The 13,397-nt window shown below is 41.6% G+C and overlaps 1 protein-coding gene across 6 annotated transcripts in view; it reads left to right on the plus strand.

Moving 5' to 3' along the window:
• Nucleotides 1–13,397, plus strand: part of rnf220a (ring finger protein 220a) — a 310,863-nt gene that overhangs the window by 91,757 nt on the left and 205,709 nt on the right. For all 6 annotated transcript variants that reach the window (XR_011692828.1, XM_071490481.1, XM_071490478.1 and 3 more), the window contains one exon: nucleotides 7,268–7,386. The gene's annotated coding sequence lies outside the window, so the exon portion shown is untranslated. The remainder of the gene's footprint in view (nucleotides 1–7,267; nucleotides 7,387–13,397) is intronic.

A 13,397-nucleotide genomic window follows, 5' to 3' on the forward strand; every position in this document is an offset into this window, starting at 1 on the left:
TAGAACTTGCTCTAGACTTCCTCTCCTTCTTTCCGTTTGTTCCTCTACTGTACATCCTTCCATCCTTTCCTTCCTTCTATCCATCCATCCTATCCATCCATCCATCTCCCCAACTTGATTTAAGAGTTGCCTTCATGGCTTTGACACATCTGTATTTCTATCAGAGCAGATTAGAACTGTGTGTGTGTGTGTGTGTGAGAGAGAGAGAGAGAGATATCCATGATGATTCAAATATAATCATTATGGTTATAATCATCACAGATAAATATAATGTATTGCTGCCTTCTATCTCTAACTGTTCAGTCTCAGAGATTAATATGTGTATGTGTGAGTGTGTCTCCACTGTTGTGTGTGCGTGTGGTTGTGGAATTGTGTGGCCACACTTTGCAAGCCCAGACAGTAATATCTGCCACGCATACATTATCCATCCTCCCTATTATCCAGAAATCACAGGCAGAAGAATTAGAGCTCGCTTCCTCTCCGTCTTGTTGCTGTTTCTGAGCAGACTGGACTGCTGCGCCTTCCCCCACAGTCAGAGGTTAAGATAGCAATCAGGACGGGACCGCAGATGGAGGCAGACATTTTAATATTATTTTAATATTCACAGCGGCTGGTAATTATTAAAGGACAGTCCAGTCCTCACTGCTCTCCCTCAAAGTCCTGGTAATTGCGCCAGAGGCCACAGATAATGCAGACTAGAGAGTGGTGACCATGAGGGGGAAGGAGAGGAAACAATGATGGTACAGTCGCTCCTGGAACGTCAGACCACAGTTTTTTATTCCATTAATTGCTCTTATTTATCCTGATAATTTGTTGCTGTGTCCCAATCCTTTGGAGGAAAGCCGAACTGAAATGAGACAATCTTGCCTTAGGAGGATTTTCGCTGTGCGTCACCAGCTGCACCCGCCCTTACCATTGCGTCACCAAGCATCGCCAAGCAACCTTGTTAATATGTAACTCTTTTTTTTTTTTTTTTTTTTTACAAATACTACAGGTTTTAAGGCCCTTGTTTTTTTGTTTTTTTTTAACAGTTGTACCACCACCGAGCAACCCAATACTTACATTTAAAAAAGTAATCCTAGGGCTTTCTGTTGGTGTTTTTGCTGCCGTATTATTTTCTTTTCCAGCACGCAATGAATCTTGGGATAGGTTGGGCCATGAAGGGTACACCTGTTGGAGCTTTCATGGACCAGAAGAAGAAGTTTGCATTTCTCTGCCAAATTTGTAAGAATCTTCGAAATAGGACAGCCTAGTCACACAGCTGTGACGCAGTCAATCTTCAAATGCAGCCTCCGAATGATGCCACCCCAGAATTGGGACACAGTCTAGAAAAAAAAGGTCCTACTTACTAGAGTCAATCTATTTGTGCAGCGCCAATACACAAAAGACATTATCTCAGGGCACATTTCAAATAGAGGAGGTTTAGATCTTGTCTTTTTAATATTATTTACAGGGACACAACAATCCCCTGGACTGACTAGAGTTGTTTATTTCCTTCTCAGTGTATTATAAACTGCAGTGCAGGATGTTGTCGTCTGATAAAGCATCTGAGGCAACATGTCCACACTGAAACTGCCCCTTGTATTTGAACAGTGAGGTAATTTTCCCAGGTTTTTAGATGTCTGCCACTGCCCTAATATAATGAAGGTGAATGGAATTTAAATTAAATTTAAACTGACTATTTCTTTGAGGGAAAGTAGTTCTGAGGAAAACAATTGAACTCAACTCAACTTATTCATATAGCATCATTCATATACCATACAAACATGTAACCCAAGAGCGTCACGAAGCAGGATGAAAACAACACACACAAAATAAACAGATGTGCAGATTAAAAATTTACTACAATGAAACAGTAAAATGATGAGCAAAAGTCAATAAAATAAAAAAATAACCCAAAAAAACCCAATGATAAGTAGTTAAAAACTCAAGCATGAATTATTACTCTAAATTAAGAAAACAGATAAAAAAGATAGGTCTTTACTTTCTTTTTGAAAATGCAGTGGTGCAAACTCTACATACAATATTTTATTCACTTTTATTCTATCTTGGGTGGGAAAATGTCAAATATGTTTTAAAAACCCATCTGCTTGGCTACAAACCAGTGGAAGTAAGTGAGAAAATAATATGGGTGAACTGGTTCTCTGATGATAAGCCAACTGTGAATGGTTAAAGCACTTTGTTGATCCAATGCCGTCTTTTTGATTAGATTGAGCAGAACACAGAGCAGGGATGTAAAATAAAACCATACGTTTTAATATTAAACATGTAGACATATGAAATCAAACATCAAACCTGAACGGTGTGCGCGCTGAAAGCACAGAAACCAACTTTGATTAAAGTCATTTCCCAGCCTCAAAGTCCTGTGTCAGAACTGCAACATCTGAAGTGGCTGAATGAAACAGGGCGGACTGGAAAATAAAGGGAGTTGACACCAAAATAGCCCAGCTGCTCTGCATGCTCCTTGCTGTTATGCATCAATCTATCAGCCAGCCTTATTACTATTCAGATTACACACACCACACACACACACTATTCAGATTAGAGGCTAAGGTGTACGGGACGTTGAGGGGCGCAGCGGAGACATGAGTGACCTTTTCAATCGTTGCTGGATACTTTGAGTTGGCAGTGAATCCATCTCAGCGAACTGGTCTGAAAGGCGATTTCTTGAAGCCTGTCAAATGCTTTTCAGATCTACTACCGGGCTATTGTAATGTATGCACATTACATTTGTTCACCTGTGCACTGCTGCACTCTTGTATTTCTTTGATTCAGCTTCTTTTCTACCGATGCTCTTGACTGCAAATACTTTCCCACTGATGTTCAATCAGAAAAATCAAAGCTTAGGTAACAGGTTTATATTAATGAAAACCTATGTTGCTGAACTCTGGACAAGAGCAGTTTGCATGGCATGATTGTAAACCACAGTACTGTATGGGATTTGTCAGTAGGAGGGAGCTACAGCACAGAGAGAGAGAGGAGTCTTGGTTGAAACAGGAATTGGACTCACTTTGAATTACCTCCTTGTTCCCACAGATACAGCATATGATGTAACTATAGATGTGCAGCAACTCTATCCCATGTTTTACACTTTTTCAATGTTTATTTGAAGTTTTGATATAAGAAGATGAATATGTGGTTTTAAGTAGTAGTTGTTTTTTCAGTACCAAAACCCATCTCAGTGTAGTTTTGTAGTTTTTCTCTAAGGCTTCTCAGAGGTTCTGAGCCTCTCCTCTGATTGGCTGACAAATTTTTGAATGATCTAATGAAAATGTAGCAGATTTCAGGTAAACACTCAGAGAAACCTAATCTTGCAAGGTTGGACGGTGGGTCCAGATGGGGCACAGCTGAGGGCGGTGACTGCTTTGTTGTGACATCACAAAGTTCCAGAAGTCCTGACAGCTGGTTTTAAGGCTCAGTTTCTAATACAGTCTGTGTGCATTTCTCTGTGGACTGAGATATTTTCACAGTATTAACATAGAACCTAGACCTGCTTTATAATCAAAAACACATGGACATCTACCTCTATACAATATGGGACCTTTAAGATACTACAGTTCTGGATAACCACTTGTTTGGTGAAGAAATGTAGGTTCACTGTAAGTTGGTAAGTTGGCTGTTTTTCCTCATCACAGTAACTTTTAATGACATAAAGTCAGAAAATAAGACAGCTTTTTTTGCTGCAAGGAAATGTAGAACATTTAATTGGTGATCTGAATACACTCCTTACAATACACTAGCTAAATGAAATGAAGTTGCATCTCTTTTGACAGAATTAATTGTAACATTCAGTGTAAAACAACTATTTTAAAATGTGGCTCTTGCGTATAGAATTAATGTTCAACAGAGCTGCTGGTATGAACAGTTGTGCATTGCTGGATATAATGCATGTTGGTGTGTATGTATGCATGTTCAAATGTTTGGGCTTTTTTCTTTCTTTTATTATTCTTTAGTTTTTTATTTATTTATTGCTTTTTGTTTTTTTCTTGTATTGAATGTGGATAACTGTTTGAGCGCCACTCGCCCAGGAGCTGGGATGGGTTTGGAAGAAGGAGGGAGAAGGACATGAAAAACTTAAAAATAATAGAAAAAGAAACAAAATCAGCATTAAAATGTTCAGATCCATGAAGGATACAGGTTGTAGTAAACAACCTCACAGACACAACAACTCTTCTATCAACATATTTCTTAGTCATGATAAACTTGACTGCAACCACTACTGCAGAGTCTGCATTAGCTAAAAATTACATCAGCAGGGCACATGTCAACTTCTCCTGATTGGTTCGGGTAAAATAAAATCCCAAATTAAGTCTGATGATGATCAGGAGAATAAAACCACAGAAGTTACAATTACGTATTAATATTAGTCATTATGAGCAAAGACGGCTGCTGACTGATTGAACGACTGGCTTGAATTTGCCGTCTGATGAGTGTCACTTTGGGAAACAATACTTAGGAAACAATACTACTCTGCAACTTGATGATGTGGCAGCAGGAGGCAATTTGTCTTTGTGACAGCTGATGCAAAAGACTGCAACTGTGCAACTCAAATAGTCACCAAAATCTCCAAGTTTTTAATTCATCATGATTTTGTTCAGTGGCCAGAGAATCTATTTCTGCTTTCTCATCAGGAACTTCAGGGCAAAGATTGTGAGAGGTTGTAATTCACAAGCAGTAATGTTTGGAAAATCACAGCTGCTACTGCAGGTAATGGTGAAATTTACCTTATGCTGAGTTAGTTGACAAGTTAGCATTACAGCAGCCTCCTTATGGTATGTGTAGGTGTTTGGTCTGCCTGATGGATTTTCTTAGCATAATCACACCCAACCAAATACCATATACACACTCACTGAAGTGACAGCACGCACGGACACAAACACACACACAATACAACTGTGAGCTCCCTCATGGTGGCTGCTGCTCTGCCGTGCATTTCAAGCCACAGTCCTGGTTAATTATCCACACCATTAATTTATCGCCTTTGTGTATTTGTTGCTTATTAGCTCTGGAGTGACAAAGAAGTCACACATACACTCACACTCCACCTCTCCATCCCACACACACACACACACACACACACACACACACACACACACACACTCACACTCACACACACATACACATCACAAAGATGTAATCCTGTGTTTAATTGCAGTGTAACCGTCTCCAGCTGGGACCAAGTGTGTAGAGAGGCCCATAAAAAGACACATAAGCATTCACACCACTCATATACACAGGCTACATATAACATGGCATATTGTATGTATCCCATTTTAAACACTACAGCAGGCATTAATAAAAACTACAGTAAGGGATTGGATTGGATTGGATTGGATTGGCTTTATTGTCACTGTAACAGTACAAGTACAATTGCAGCGAAATTACAACAATCACCCCGTCAACACATAACATAACAGGATGACTGTAGCAAAAAGGGGGGGGGGGGGGAAGGGGGAGAAACATGTGGAGAGGAGAGGAGAAAAAAAAAGAAATAAACCCAAACTATACTCCGGGGGGGTACAGTGTGGATTTGATTAAAAAAACCTCGGCAACATAAGCATATATAAGCACATTTTACAACATATCGACGCAAACAACTTGCTCCAGGGGAGGGGGGAGGGGGGGAGGAGGTGGTTCCAGTACAGACAGGCAGCCAGCCTTAGCCGCTGCCATTGAGGCGCCGCCATCGGACCCCGCCCGCTGCACTGGATGGGAAGAAGCGGCGAAGGCGTGGGATGGGGTTGGGGGTTGGGGTGTGTGTTGCATATGTACATGTGAGAAGTGTCCGTGAATGTGCGTGTGTGCATAGGCCTGGAGAGTCGCTTCGTCTAGTTCACAATCAGTGCCTCAGTTCGCAGGGTGTCATCGCGATAACACAGCAAGTTGCCATGGAGACATCCTTGATCGGGTCCCGGACGGAGTCAACAATCAACAGGTGTCCGTGGAGGAAAGGAGGGAGGGGGGGTGTAGAAGCGTCTCACTGCAGCGATCTCGTGGGGGAGTTGTTCCAGCACCGGCTTTGGCCAAGGCTGGTGCTGCGGGGGCCGGAACGCAGATTAGATTATGATTGTTTGGGTTAGGGCGAGCAGTCGTATTTCAATAGACACGGCTTACTCTGTTAGTCCATTCTGGTCATCTCCATCCATTCTCCTTTCCAAAGCTGCAAGCTTCTCCAAGATGTGACCCATACTGCGATTTATGACCACAGTCTGAGCGTTAACAGCTCTGTCTATTGCCACAGACAGGGTGTTGACAGCTCCTTCCAAGGTGGTTCCCAGGTTGCGGTTCACAATCACAGTCTGAGTGCTTACAGCTTTACTCACTCCATCAATTATGTCGGGCAGCGTGGGGATTTGGACTGCTGTCACCGTCTTCCGAATTTTCAGATACACCAGGGCAATGCCTAATCCAATCAGCAGAAAGCCTGATATCACAGTTCCGAATATATAGAGATCTTCGATGTCCTCAACGGAAAGACTCGCCAGGCACACGACCCTCCACTGCTCCCAGGAGTCCCTCATGTAGCCAGCGGCGTACGTTCCGCCAGGGCAGACAGGTTCCCCCGAACCCGGGCTTCTCGTCGAGAAGATCCTGTCAATTGCGTTGAGAGACCAGTTGACCAATTCCATGATTTTAGATTTAGAGAGCAGTGCAGAGAGAGGCTTCCAAGGTTTAGACAAGACAGGACGAGACGTGAGATGCAAAGCAGGGAAAAAAAGGGAGAGGAGAGAGGGGGAAGATGCGTCCGCCTTCGTTGAGAGCCGGAAGAAGAAGTGAAGAAGAAGGGTGTACAGTCAAAAAAAAAAAAAGTTTGTCATTTTAAGCTTTTAAATGTGTTAACTGTACAAACATTTCCAAGTGGAGACAGGTCTCAGCCCTCTGCTATAACACAACTGTGTGACATCATTTGGACCAACAATTTTGTGCTCAGTTAAAACTATAGGTTAAATCCATGTAATACAATTTAGGTTGGGTTTAAGTGGCCAAACTTCTTGTTACAATCAGGTAAAATCCAATTTTGTCAATCCAGTTAGGTAAAAGCAAAAAAAAAAACAAAAAACAAACAAACAAAAAAAACCCCTGGGTCAGCTGTAAATGTGAAGGCAAAAAATAAAATGTAAGTGTCTGGCACTGTAGACACAGATGTGGTTGTGGCCACAGATTAACTTAGTAAATCATTGTATTATCTTTTATTAAATGGCTGTGTAGACAATTAGACAGACAGGTGACAGAACATCGTGGGCTAATGTGTGGTTGTGTCCTCTAGTTCTTCAGGAGGCCATGGGAGCAGTACGTGGTGAGGTGGGTCCCGGTGAGGGGGCTGTAGCTGCAGAGTGTCCGGCTGTCTACAGCACTTCTGGGTCCGGCATCTCTGGAAGTGGCCAGGTACTGACTGATGCTGTCTTACAGACACAGAGACGCCATCAATCAAATTTATATTATAGCAGACAAACTGAAAGAAATAAGAGTTTTGTGATATTTCAACAATGTTAAAAGAGAGGCGAGGAGGGACAATCCTCTGCGCCAAACTGCACATCTGGCAGACTTTTTTGGGTAGCACGCTCCACAACTCAGCACACGCAAACCTAGATGCTACTGCAGAGTATTTCCTCTTCCACTGTCACCTGAAGGTTATAATTATTATATCTTATATAATTATTATATTAGAATAATTATTCATCAAACTTCATTGGTTAGAGTTGTGTTGAGCCAAGCCATCGTGTCACCATATTTGTCAGGACAAAGTTATAGTCACACATGATTGGATGATTGGATATTTATTATATACACATGCCAATTCATTTTCATAATGAGCCCTTATAGCAACATGAGTTCAGTAAACTGCGCTGCTTATGTTTGGCATTTAGATGTTAGCCTGTGTTAGGAAACTTGATGTATTGACTACTCATTTTAATAACCCAACTCAAAACAGCAGGCATGATTAAACATGTTTAATGATGCCTCTCACATTTAATTCCCACAATCTGGCTTCAGTTTATCACCTTCATCTGCGTCATCAATTTGTGGCCCCCAAAATGTTTGTGTGCATAGGTCAGCGTTTCCGAACAGGTGTGCACATTCTACTGTCAAGTTTGTTTTTATTGATCTCAACTTTTGCATGGGAAGTGGTGTGCACCTCATACAGGCCCTGTATTGTGCGTAATGCACCGTGACATCACCCACTGGTTTGTGAACTGAAGCCTCAAGTTTGTTATTTGGCCGTCACCATCTTGGTTTTTCGAAACCAGAAACCATATTTGCATGAGAAGGTGGAGCTGAGGAGGAGTGAGGGGTGGATCTGACCTGCTCTGTCCTCTATCCTGATAGTCAGGCAGGTCGCTGTGTGTGGTACAGTCTGTCCATCACATGGTAGCCCCGCCCTAATGCATACCCTGCTTTATTGTCTATTTTCCTCTAAATGGTCGTCTTCAAATGTATTGAAGAAGACTTGAAACTAGAGATTGAGACCATAAACTCATTAGGAAAAAATTACTGTGGTAATAAACCAAGTGAGAAGTTGGGCGATTTTCCCATAGACTTCAATACAATTTGACTTTTTTTGCAACCAGTGGAGTCGCCCCCCAATGGTCATTAGATAGATGCAGGTTTAAGGCTCTTCTGCATTGGCTTCACTTTTTCAGACTACGTCCATTTTTATAAACAGTCTATGGTAACACAAGTTATAAATGAAGACTCATGTATATCTTCCTGAACCATATTTGACTTTTAACTCATTTAATTCCTACATTAACACTTCCCAATTTTCTGTGGGTCTTGACTGGCTCTTACGTTATCTCTTCATTAAGTTTCATCTGAAATAATAATCACTCTGTGATCCTGTACTTTTAGCGTGTGGTGTTTTCAATTCTTATTTTCTATTTCCATGTGGTTCCATGAGCGACACATGACATTCTCCTGTAATAGATCAGACACACAGTATTGAAATCCTACCCGATATAATAACCTCCGTTAAAAAGCCTACAACGGACACATGGACAGAAAAGTCACCAGACACCTACACAAAGACGAGGAAGGGAGCTCGAGTGGCAGATAACTTAATAGAGGGATCGGACAAGGGCTAAAAAGGAAGAGTGAAATCATTAGGATGCAAATGAGCGGCAACGATTAGCATGTGTGTGAGAGATTGAAAGAGATACTGTATGAAAGGCGGAGGAATAGATTGAGTCGCCTCTGCTTTCGCTGGGGTTTTCACACTGAAAGCAACAACTGTCACATGTTCTCTGTCAAAGATCCAGGCGACGGGTGCAATTAATTTCACACTGATGACTGTTTTACCAGCCACAGGAATTTGTTTTACAACGCCAAGACTCATCCTACTGTCCAAACAGTTTCATGCAGCTTTTCATCACTGACATGACGAGGACTGGCGTGTCGACCTGCTGCGGTCTGTTTTCTTTGAACAGCACCAAACTATATATAAGTTTACTGAGCTTTTAGAAAAACTGTAATTCAGAAGCAAATTTACTATTTAATTTATGATTTATTATTACAGTTAAATTATTATAATTTAATTGTGCACACACAAAATATGTGGAAATGCAAAATACATATAAACCTCCTTGTATCAGTGGTCAGGCTTATGGTATTGTGACAAAGGTATTTGAAAAATGTGTGTATTTTTGTGCATATAAATGTACTGTACCTGTGTGTATGTGTTGTCAGTGACAGGATATATTTCTGAATGGCAGATATAGGTACATACTGTGAAGTTTTGATCCCGCTGTGTTTTTATGAATCACATAAATAGTGACACTGACCTCTTTTACACCTTCTCTGTGTATCTGCCTCTTACCTGCTCCTCCCTCTCACTCCTCCTGTTTTCTCGACCAATCCGAATCAGGTGAGAGGGTTCGCACCACTCTGTTAGCCGCTGTCTTAGCCGTTGAGTCTCTTCATAAAACAGAAATATGTAGTGGCTGGGGCCAAAGCCACGACCAAATAAAATCCAGCCAAGTGTCTTCCAGGGAACCCATCCATTCACATCATAAAAATGGCTCTTTATTTGTGTTTTCAGCCCGTCAGTCTGTTCTCGGCCATTTTGCTCGTCTTAGGCACTGGGGTATGGCTCCTGTCCATAAATCCCCCTCTCATCTCTCTTTCTTTTCCCTCCTTGACTCTCTCTCGTCGTCTGTGCGAGTGTTTCATGGTGCATCATGTGAGATTTATTTCCAAATATACTGTTGCGAAATGTACTGTGTGTTCTCTTGTTTTGAGGAGGGATTTACTCCCCGTTAAGAAGAGTTATGTACACTGAGGCGTTTTACACCCTGACTCTTGGTAACAAGGCACTCTGACATATTTCACCTGGGCCTTCGTCTAATCCACATATCAATCCACAGCCTGCTACAGAAACACTGGTACGCACATTTACAGGAGGAGACCAGACCTCATGGTTCAGGCTGATTTGACAGCAATGGGCCACGTTCACCAGACTCACTTACACAGTTTTAACAGATTCACCAGTGTTTTCTTATCTGGGATCGATTGATTGATCTTTGATAAGAAAAACAGAATCCACACACACTCAGGAGCACACTTATGCACATTTGAGTGTTGGAATGTTTGTGCAAAATAATAATAATAATAATAATATTATCATAATAATTATAATAATTATTATAATTATTATGTTATTGCATTTTCTTTTATTCTGCAGTTGTATAATATTATTATTAAATTACAATAATATTTTTTATAATTTCATATTTTTTTAAATAATTATTTTCATTATTACAAAAAGCATTATGCTCTTACAATAAATTAACACTGCACTAACACTTAGAAATGTGTTTAAAATTTGCATTAACTTCTTGAAGTGTCTCTTGGTCATCCAGCCTCTTAAATCAGATGCGGGGCAGTTGAACAGCACCTGCGTGCACACGTGGAGGTGGTGCCACTGTAGTGAGCTTTTATTTTAATTTAGCTTTAAATGATCTAATTCTTGATCTACACTGTGAAAACAAATGTTTACATTTTGAACACCAACTAAGCCCTTAGCTAAGACTCTTTCCGCACATGGACGCATTGAAGAAGAGAACCCTGAATCACAAAAATAATCACCTGCCTTTAGGTTTTACACACTGATCTTTATACAGTTTTTTGCTCTTTCGATAAATGTGTCACATGTTCCTTCGTTTTACAGCCACAGCTTTTAGATAAAATGTAACATCTAATTGTGTTAATTAAATTAAATAAAAACCAGCTTACCTTCTGATTCTGAGACAGGAGTTGATCTAGGACATGAAACCGCTGACATGGGGCCCAGCTGATTGCACACCCGAGGGTGCTGTATTTCTGGTAATGACCCGATGCACTGGTCCAGCTCAGAAACCTCTGAGCAAGTCTTAGTGCAGGTCAAGTGTTTGTTGATGTGTTTTTGGCCTCAGATTTGAAATCAGTCTATTTCTTTGTACGTCATCTGTTGTGCAGCCGGCTCTGGATACAGTAACGAGTAAAAGTGTCCCATGCATCTTTTTTTTTTTTTTTTTTGTAATTTTATGTCGACAAGTGACACCACTAAATATGGCAGCTCTTTTGCTGTTCACTTCCTGCAGTGGAACCGTTTTTCTTAGGTTTGGAGTCTGGTGTCTTTAGATCTTTGTTTGGGCATTCTTGACTTCTCTTTCAACTTTTCTTTTCAATTTCTTCTTGTTATATTTCTGTGTGCACACAAAACCTACACCTAACCACCCAATGATACGAGCCGCAGTGGCGTCCGAGTCCTGCACCTTTGCGTATCAGCTCTCTGCCCTGACCACCTCCCTATGACTGTGCAATACAAACAATTAGTTATTTGTTAACCTGAAAAAACATCATCTGAGAACATAATGTAGCCAACGGTTAGATTAGACAGGAGTGACACACAAGGCAGTCACAGGAAACGTAGCTTGCATGGACTGGATATGATGCAGAAGAAAAAAAGCCAGACCCTGAGTTCAGTGTTACTGTGTCACACGACAGTGTCTCAACCCGTGGTGTGTTTGGCTGTAAATAGATGTACAACTTCTTCCTCGGCTGGCATTTGGTACAGAGTAGCTGTTTGGGGCATGTTTGATGGTACCCAGAGGTGGACAGATGTGTCATTTCATACTGAGCTGTGGGACCGATGTTAGCACAACACACAGTATTTGCTGTTACCACAGTTGTCACCAAACCAACCTGGACTGAAATTTTCGGGGTCATAACTTTAAAGCCGTAAACTATGATCTGCTGATTCAGCCGCTGTACCTTTTGCACTTTTTTTTTTTTTTACTCACTCATTCTACTACGATACATATACTCACTCACACATCCAGGGCTACTATCCATGACCTTTGGTATTTGCTGTTGAGAGAGCAGAATCCACACATTAGAGACGGGCTGACTTCCCTTTAATGCCTTATCTAGGAAACAAGCTTGTCCTTTCTCCCAGTCTTAGCCTTCTCCTCCTCTTTCTCCTCATCCTCCTCATCCACCATCTCTGTTAAACCAATGTTCAAACTCCTCACAGTGTCAGCTCCTCACCTCTGTGATTTCCTGTCACTAGACACCACGCAGATGAGCAGATTCCTGTTAACTTATCCCGGAAACAAGGAGTCAATTTAGGATTAAATCATTTTTAAAGATGGTTCAGCTGTGTTCCTCTTTGTAGTTTCATAGTCTTCTGTCCTTTTCTTCCCCTCTCTCCAACCCTCTCTCTCTCTCTCTCTCTCCCTCCTCCTCAGGCTGTGTATCAGGGCTCTATGTTAATGACAGTTGACAGATAGTTGAAGGGCACGGGCTGCTCCCTGTCAGCCCTGTTTTGGACTCATAATTATTTCACCAGTGTCATGTCACTGTCACCCTTGCCTGCTTAACACTGTCACACACACACACACACACACACACACACACACACACACACACACAAACGCATACAGAACCCCCCCTTACAATGTACCCTGCCTGCAGAGCCTTGAGGAAAGAGAGAGAGAGAGAGAGAGAGAGTGTGTGCGTGTGTGTGTGTGTGTGTGTGTGTGTGTGTGTGTGTGTGCGTGCATGCATGCATGCGCCTGGCTGTCACTCGACCTCAGCGTTGGCCGCTTCTCTGCCAAGACAAGCATCACTGCCACACGGCAACCGTCGCTCTGCGTGCTCATCTCCGTGGTAACAAACCAGAACCACAGCCTTGTGGCAGTGTGTTGGCGTGAAGGAAGGTGACTTCCCAACTGGATACCAAAATAATATTCGGGAAATATGTTGTACAACTGGCTACAGATGTGCTGAGGTCTGCACAAGAGGGAATTCAGGAGGAATTTCAGCAGCACAGCAGTTTTTATCAAAGTTACTTTGAAAGACAATAGAAAAGATCCATGTGTGAAGCTCAGAAAGAAGATATATCAGTTTAACCCTAGTGT

This window comes from Trachinotus anak, unplaced genomic scaffold (genome assembly GCF_046630095.1).
Source record: "Trachinotus anak isolate AG129_WGS33_773 ecotype Australia unplaced genomic scaffold, CSIRO_AGI_Tana_v1 ptg000012l, whole genome shotgun sequence".
In the NCBI taxonomy this organism is placed as follows: domain Eukaryota; kingdom Metazoa; phylum Chordata; class Actinopteri; order Carangiformes; family Carangidae; genus Trachinotus; species Trachinotus anak.